This window comes from Cyprinus carpio, chromosome A6, assembly GCF_018340385.1.
Source record: "Cyprinus carpio isolate SPL01 chromosome A6, ASM1834038v1, whole genome shotgun sequence".
In the NCBI taxonomy this organism is placed as follows: domain Eukaryota; kingdom Metazoa; phylum Chordata; class Actinopteri; order Cypriniformes; family Cyprinidae; genus Cyprinus; species Cyprinus carpio.
This window is the reverse complement of record NC_056577.1, coordinates 5,996,272-6,005,741: the sequence shown is the minus strand read 5'-3', so window position 1 is coordinate 6,005,741 and position 9,470 is coordinate 5,996,272.

Sequence of the window (9,470 nt, the reverse complement as noted above, 5' to 3'; positions counted from 1 at the left end):
GGTTGTTTTTCAGCTGTAGGCACTTTTAGAAAGTAAACTCCTAGTTTCTGTCATTTGTCCAGCGGACAGGATCATGAACATATTCTTCACATATTAAATGATCGATTGTGTTTAAACATTCTATAAATTACATTTTAAATATATTTGGAATAAACTATTTTAAAAATACTAATTAATTTTTCATTTTATGTGTCCTAAATACACATAATTAAATATTGACATTTTCATGAGTTTGCATTATTTGACAATATTACAGCTTGTTTGGAAATTATATATTATATGTTCTGCTGAAATTATATTTTTCACATAACATGTCTAACATTTCATCAAGCTATAAACATGATCTTAAACTTGATTACCATCAATAGTTCACTGTGGTGTAAATTATGTCACAACTGTGAGACAGTCCTAAGTTTAGAAGCATCAACTTTATTCATACATAAATATGGAAATACAGTTTGTTATTATTTCACTGTATGTTTATTCAGTTTTAAGCATTAAATAATTCACATTTTAATGATGAAAAGTCTGTATTTGTATATGTTTGTGTGTGTGTGTGTGTGTGTGTGTGTGTGTGTGTGTGTGTGTGTGTGTGTGTGTGTGTGTATATGGTTGCATCTCAATAAATTAGAATGTCGTGGAAAAGTTCATTTATTTCAGTAATTCAACTCAAATTGTGAAACTCGTGTATTAAATAAATTCAGTGCACACAGACTGAAGTAGTTTAAGTCTTTGGTTCTTTTAATTGTGATGATTTTGGCTCACATTTAACAAAAAACCCACCAATTCACTATCTCAACAAATTAGAATATGGTGACATGCCGATCAGCTAATCAACTCAAAACACCTGCAAAGGTTTCCTGAGCCTTCAGAATGGTCTCTCAGTTTGGTTCACTAGCTACACAATCATGGGGAAGACTGCTGATCTGACAGCTGTCCAGAAGACAATCATTGACACCCTTCACAAGGAGGGTAAGCCACACACATTCACTGCCAAAGAAGCTGGCTGTTCACAGAGTGCTGTATCCAAGCATGTTAACAGAAAGTTGAGTGGAAGGAAAAAGTGTGGAAGAAAAAGATGCACAACCAACCGAGAGAACCGCAGCCTAATGAGGATTGTCAAGCAAAATCAATTCAAGAATTTGAGTTAACTTCACAAGGAATGGACTGAGTCTGGGTTCAAGGCATCAAGAGCCACCACACACAGACGTGTCGAGGAATTTGGCTACAGTTGTCATATTCCTCTTGTTAAGCCACTCCTGAACCACAGTCAATGTCAGAGGCGTCTTACCTGGGCTAAGGAAAAGAAGAACTGGACTGTTGCCCAGTGGTCCAAAGTCCTCTTTTCAGATGAGAGCAAGTTTTGTATTTCATTTGGAAAACCAAGGTCCTAGGGTCTGGAGGAAGGGTGGAGAAGCTCATAGCACAAGCTGCTTGAAGTCCAGTGTTAAGTTTCCACAGTCTGTGATGATTTGGGGTGCAATTTCATCTGCTGGTGTTGGTCCATTGGGTTTTCTGAAAACCAAAGTCACTGCAGCCGTTCACCAAGAAATTTAGGAGCACTTCATGCTTCCTTCTGCTGACCAGCTTTTTGAAGATGCTGATTTCATTTTCCAGCAGGATTTGGCACCTGCCCACACTGCCAAAAGCACCAAAAGTTGGTTAAATGACCATGGTGTTGGTGTGCTTGACTGGCCAGCAAACTCACCAGACCTGAACCCCAGAGAGAATCTATGGAGTATTGTCAAGAGGAAAATGAGAAACATGAGACCAAACACTGCAGATGAGCTGAAGGCCACTGTCAAAGAAACCTGGGCTTCCATACCACCTCAGCAGTGCCACAAACTGATCACCTCCATGCCACGCCGAACTGAGGCAGTAATTAAAGCAAAAGGAGCCCCTACCAAGTATTGAGTACATGTACTGTAAATGAACATACTTTCCAGAAGGACAACAATTCACTATTTTTTTTTTATTGGTCTTATGAAGTATTCTAATATGTTGATAGTGAATTGGTGGGTTTTTGTTAAATATAAGCCAAAATCAAGAGAGAACCAAAGACTTAAACTACTTCAGTCTGTGTGCATTGAGTCTATTTAATACACGAGTTTCACAATTAGAATTGAATTACTGAAATAAACGAACTTTTCCACGATATTGTAATTTATTGAGATGCACCTGTATATGTTTGTGAGTTTGAGTGTGTGTGTGATTTTGTATATATGTTTGTGTGTGTGTGTGTGTGTGTGTATATGTTTGTGAGTTTGAGTGTGTGTGTGATTTTGTATATATGTTTGTGTGTGTGTGTGTGTGTATATGTTTGTGAGTTTGTGTGTGTGTGTGTGTGTGTACATATGTTTGTGAGTGTGTGTGTGTGTGTGTGTGTATATATATGTATGTGTGTGTGTCTTCTGTGTGTGTGTGTGTGTGTGTGTGTGTGTCTGAACATCTGTGTCTGAGACAAAGATTAATTATCAAGGTCTAAAGGAGTGTCATTTGCATGTTGCTTTATGTCTGAAAATCACATCCCGCGCATCCCGATCCGTCTCTAGCCACAAACAAACCGTCATTAAGTGCAAAATCAGATGAACATTTCAAATCAGAATGACTGCTCATCTCCGTGATCATGGTTACAGTCAATATGACAATAAGTAGAGTAGAAAAACACAGTCTGTCCTGCACATGACTTGATGCACAAGCATGTGTGACTGCAGACAGTGATATTGTCATGCTGCGTTCACACGCTCACTGAGCTTTATGAGGGTGATTCACACACACAATTACAGGCTGAATGTCTGTCTGATCACGTGTGTGTCTGTGTGTCTAACTCACTCTTCTTTGTCTGTGGATCACAAAACAGCCCAGAGAGAGAGAGAAGGAGTGCAGGGACTTGCTTACTAAAATCAATATTAATATAAATTTCATTGTCATTTGTGGTGAAACATAAAGTTGATTTACATGTTAAAATGTTGGAAATGTGTATGTCACTGTATCATTGGCAAGTGGTGGTTTTCTTCATTATTCAGAACAAGCGAACCAGCTTCAGCATTGGCACACTATTACTATGAATCATCGTCATCGCTCTCATTGGTGGTTTGCCATGTAGGCGTGATTACATGTAAAAGCCGTACATGAATTTCTCACCCGTGTGGGAAAATGATGTACTGTTGACAGATAAACCACCTGAATGTGCCAAAATAAAGACTTTCAGAACTTCTCAAATCATCTGAAATCATGAATGGTGTTTGATAACATTCTATAAATTACACTTTAAACATGTTTGACTCTTTTGCTAAGGCATACAAACATATTCCTCCACACAGAGTACACACGATCTGGCAGCATGCATTAAAAACATGACATGTATCAGAGAATGAGCTTCATCTACATCTGAGGTAGAACATTTAGTTGATAGGTTTGGTGTCTTATGAGGTCAGATCCCGTATCGCTGCTGTATGTGGACTTTGCCATCGAGTGGAAAGTGATCGATCTCTCTGAGAACGGCAGGCTTTCAGAAACACACAAAGACTGTCATTCAGCGAAGCTCCATCATCTCATCTCCTCATTCTGACGCTGAAAGCACCGAGATGATAAAAATAAAAACATCCAGACACAACGGCAGTTTGTCTTCATGATTCAGTTCATGCTTTTAGCTTCTGTTTTCATATAACGTTCTTTATTTTATAAAGGACAGATCTTTGCTTTACTTGTATGATCAGATCTGTTAATAAAAAGCTGAGATGAGTGTAAATGAACAGTACATCAGAATGATTCAAACTGACCGAGATTCCAATTAAAAACAAATGTCTTATTCTAAACTACTTTTTACAGTGAAAATGAAGTTACACTGCAAAAACAATATGAGAACCTTTGAATATATATTCAGCACTGTGTGTGTGCTTGTTTTGCTTGTGTTCAGGCAGACAGCAGTCAGACAGTGGGTTTGTTTAGTCTCATAAAGCTTAAAAGAACCTAAGCAGACAGAAAGAGTAGAGATGTTCAGATACTGCAGTCACAGACAGATAAGCAGAGGTGTGTGTGAGTGTGATGTGTCTCTCTGCTCGTGTGACTTTCATGTTTACAGGTCTCTTTTCTTCTTGAGTTTTTTATAGACACAGGAGCAGAAACACGTGTTGGTTTTCAGGTCTTGCCATCTCTACTGAGCTGGAGACTTCTGAGTAGGCACTACATTTGAATTTGAACTTAGTTCTCGACCATTAAAAAAGTTTGTTCTATATAGTATGAATATGGATAGTATGATTGAAATTGGGATGTACTACATCTGCCATGTTGTTACTGTTACAGCTTCACTGGCATTCATAAATCCTCTCCCGTGGCCTTATGGGACAGTAAAGTGTCCATTGAATGAGTTCTTCAGAATCTGGGCAGAAGTAGTAGGTCAACTGGTTACTTTTCGCCTACTGTTTTTCTGAATTTGTTTTTGTTTTTTATGAATCCAGACATACTACTCGCCTCACATACTGTCTGTTTTTCAAATACTCTATAGACCTTATGTGACATTAAAATGCTCATGATTACTTTGGGTCACTATACACCCAGATGACACGCATACATCACAGAGACGTCTATTTGACATCTGCGTTTATCTGCAATACATCTATAGGACGTTTCCTATCAGATGTCAAATAGACGTTTAGAAGATGTCTTTAAGATGTTTATGACTTAGAATGCATATAAAACTGACATCTTACAGACGTCTATCAGATGTTTGTACACAGCAGATACTTTCCAGATGAAGTGATCTTTAACAGACATCTTGCAGAAGAGCGTGTGCTATCGGGGCAATAACTAAATCTACTTCACCAGCGCATTACTCTTCAACAGCAAGGCTATAGCGCTACCGGAAAAAAAGGAAGTTCAAAGACAAAATTCTAGAAATGGCTGTGCACTTGTTTCTCTGATGCATGAGGTCTATAGTCAGAATGTACTTGATTTCAGACTCAGCGATGCAAAAGCTGCAAGACAGATGGGCTCCAGGATTGGTTGGTAAAGCTCTGAGTTTAGACACACAAATGAATATGAAGACAGAAAATGAAGTTTCTGAACTGAAGCAGGTCAAACATCACACAACACACCAAACCAACACATACTCTCACACACACACACACACACACAGAGATGATGCATTAGATAAAGCAGTAAGCCCCGTGAAGCCGTGGTTTACAGTGAATGTAGAACAGCTAAGATACGTTGACGTGGAGCGTAGTGACTAAAACCCTAGCTGTTCTATATTCACTGTAAATCACAGCTTCACGGGGCCTGTTGTTTTGTTTTGTAAAACGGTTACCATGGTTTCTCTAGTCCCTGACAGTGACAGTAAAGGGCAATTCGCTATTTAAGTCTGATGTCACGTGTCACCTCTTCCGTGTCCAAACGCTCTATCAGATACCACGAGAAAAAACAAAAGGTGCTAATATACACTAACAATGCGATATATTACTACCAAAAAAATTATAATCCTAACGTTTAACTCCATACCGAAATCACAGATGGTCAAACAATGAAAATAAATAAATATAAAAATTATTTGTGTTTAATATATGTTTAATATAAATAAACAGTGCTCATAAACGGATGCTGAGGTAGTATTCGCAAGTGAAGCGAGTTGAGGCTTGGACCCGGAAACAGTGCTTCTAACGTCACCACTTAACAACCGAATAGAACGTTCCTGTAATAGGCCTCAAATGAAAACAGGAACTGGAACTGTTCTCATTGCTGTTTCATTTAATAATTTTTTTTAACACAATTGTGAAGACCTGTTCCTCATGCATATACAGGTGCTGGTCATATAATTAGAATATCACCAAAAAGTTGATTTATTTCACTAATTCCATTCAAAAAGTGAAACTTGTATATTATATTCATTCATTACACACAGACTGATATATTTCAAATGTTTATTTCTTTTAATGTTGATGATGATAACTGACAACTAAGGAAAATCCCAAATTCAGTATCTCAGAAAATTAGAATATTGTGAAAAGGTTCAATACTGAAGACACCTGGTGCCACACTCTAATCAGTTAATTAATTCAAAACACCTGCAAAGCCTATAAATGGTCTCTCAGTCTAGTTCTGTAGGCTACACAATCATGGTGAAGACTGCTGACTTGACAGTTGTCCAAAAGACGACCATTAACACCTTTCACAAGGAGGGCAAGACACAAAAGGTCATTGCAAAAGAGGCTGGCTGTTCACGGAGCTCTGTGTCCAAGCGCATTAACAGAGAGGCGAAGGGAAGGAAAAGATGTGGTAGAAAAGTGTACAAGCAATAGGGATAACCGCACCCTGGAGAGGACTGTGAAACAAAACCCATTCAAAAATGTGGGGGAGATTCACAAAGAGTGGACTGCAGCTGGAGTCAGTGCTTCAAGAACCACTACACACACACGTATGCAAGACATGGGTTTCAGCTAAGCATTCCTTGTGTCAAGCCACTCTTGAACAACAGACAGCGTCAGAAGCGTCTCGCTTCAAAAAGGACTGGACTGCTGCTGAGTGGTCCAAAGTTATGTTCTCTGATGAAAGTAAATTTTGCATTTCCTTTGGAAATCAGGGTCCCAGAGTCTGGGAGGAAGAGAGGAGAGGCACACAATCCACGTTGCTTGAGGTCCAGTGTAAAGTTTCCACAGTCAGTGATGGTTTGGGGTGCCATGTCATCTGCTGCTGTTGGTCCACTGTGTTTTCTGAGGTCCAAGGTCAACGCAGCCGTATACCAGGAAGTTTTAGAGCACTTCATGCTTCCTGCTGCTGACCAACTTTATGAAGATGCAGATTTCATTTTCCAACAGGACTGTACACAGTGCCAAAGCTACCAGTACCTGGTTTAAGGACCATGGTATCCCTGTTCTTAATTGGCCAGCAAACTCGCTTGACCTTAACCCCATAGAAAATCTATGGGGTATTGTGAAGAGGAAGATGTGATATGCCAGACCCAAGAATAGAAGAGCCCAAGAAGAGCTGAAGGCCACTATCAGAGCAACCTGGGCTCTCATAACACCTGAGCAGTGCCACAGACTGATCGACTCCATGCCACGCCGCATTGCTGCAGTAATTCAGGCAAAAGGAGCCCCAACTAAGTATTGAGTGCTGTATATGCTCATACTTTTCATCTTCATACTTTTCAGTTGGTCAAGATTTCTAAAAATCCTTTCTTTGTATTGGTCTTAAGTAATATTCTAATTTTCTGAGATACTGAATTTGGGATTTTCCTTAGTTTTCAGTTATAAACATCAAAATTAAAAGAAATAAACATTTGAAATATATCAGTCTGTGGGTAATGAATGAATATAGTATACAAGTTTCACTTTTTGAATGGAATTAGTGAAATAAAGCAACTTTTTGATGATATTCTAATTATATGACCAGCACCTGTACATCTTCTTATCTCTCAGCTACTATTATAGTTAAACCAGACCAATTCATCTATTAGAAGTGTCATTAACTCAATGAAAATACGGTTTCGTACCTCAAACACAATACCTTTAAGTAATATTCCCTCTGCACTTCGGAAACTGTGGATTTCCACACATGCGCACACATCAGCGTTTCCCCCGCATGAGAGGAGTTTCTTTGAAGGGGAAGGATGTGGCCTCAAAACTAAAGGTGAATAAAGCAGACATTACATCAGCAGGAAGGGCCGGATTATCCAATGGGCATTATGGGCACGGGACCGGGGGGAAAAAATTTCAGAGTGTCTTTACACTAAGTGCACTATGCACTTTACACTTGTTGGCAAACGCTATTTACACTAGCTCCACCCACCGATGTCTGTTTGGGACACGCAAGATTGAAAAAAAAACACACTGAACGCAATGTCTTCAGCGATGTAGGCAGTGGAGAGTGAGACTCCATGAACTGGTTTTTGACCCGATCTATCCGGGTTCAAAGAGTTTTACATAATCACTTAAACTCTGTGGGCCTCATTAATGAAAAATGAGCAGAACAAATTTTTGTGTAAATCATTTGTAAAGCCGTTCTGTTGTAAACTTTAGAATTCATGAAAATGTTCGTATTTTCAAAATGTTAGTTGGTATGAAAGAAATGTACACCTGATCCCTAACACGAACATTCTGACGCCGCCCACTCTGAAGAAGTGACGTTTATATGAATATGAATATGTAAGTTTGCTACATAAAGCGTCTCTCCACTGCATGAACATCTCACCTCTGAGGACTGGACAGATGAAATGAACCCGGAGAAGAGTTCCGTGTGGAAGAAGGCGGAGCCTCAGTGCACACCTCCTGTGATGTAATCGTCTTGGACCAATGGTAGTATGAAGGAGTTTTGCAGCTGGAACAAACTTTTCCAGAAAGTTAGCTTTGGCAAGCAGTTTCGAACTCCCAAAACGAACACAAAACAAACTTTGTTTTTGCTGGATTTTGTTCGAAATGGCATCACATCTGTTCATTCTTCAATTTCGCTAGAAGTATATCGGGGCTTGAACCGTTTAATTTAAACGCAGCGCTCATCAGTGTCACTTTTTACCCAGCCGTCCAATCAGTCGTGGAGGGGCGGGACCAATACCACTCCAACCAACCGTCCTACTTGTACAACAATTGAAGAACAATGGAAAAGTTAATATCACTGGTTACTGCATATTTACATTCAGTAATACTCTTCAAAATGAGATACTGGTAACAAGTTACTGCCGTGGACATCATAGCAACCAAAGCATTCTCAAGCGCCACCAGCTGGCCATTTTATAATTGAATAACTGAATATATATTGTTTGCCATAAGACCTATTAGTCTTTTTTGCATTTATGAAATATACTGGAGCCAAACCTGAGAAAGGAGTCCAGAATGTTCCACTGTTTTCCTGGACACGCAATTTATGTAGCTGTAGGCGGGATTATGCTGATTGTGAACGAGCGTGCACGTGCGCCCTACTTACAAATGATTGGACTTTGTTAACATGCACATGTTTAACTATCAGATCTGATGTTTACAAAGCGTTTGTGAATCTGGAGGAGAGTTTTCGGGAACGTCTGTTTTATGCACAAAATACTCTGAATATCCTCATGTATTTACGCAAGTTCCATGAGTGAGGCCCTGTGTTGTTATTATTGCATCCCGTTAATGTACAAAACTGAGGTGGGGGGTGTGGGGGTACTCCACAAGTCATTGTGTCCAGGGGCCAGCCACTGAATTCTTAATCCAGGTCTGGCAGCAGGAGTCTCTCATACTGTGTTACTTAAATAACAAACTGTAAACACATTTACAGCCAAAAACTGTAAATTTTACAGTATAAAACTGTTATTTACAAACAAGAAAATCTGAATGTAAACCAGTAAATTCAACAACTGTTTTGTACCTTTAACATACTGACAACCACCATAATAATGCAGATGATAAAAGAGAAAGCCACATGAAGAATCGAAGTTCATCACAAGTAGCTTCGCCACAAGCAGAAGTTTATATTAATATATAGAAGGTGTCACAGAGTCA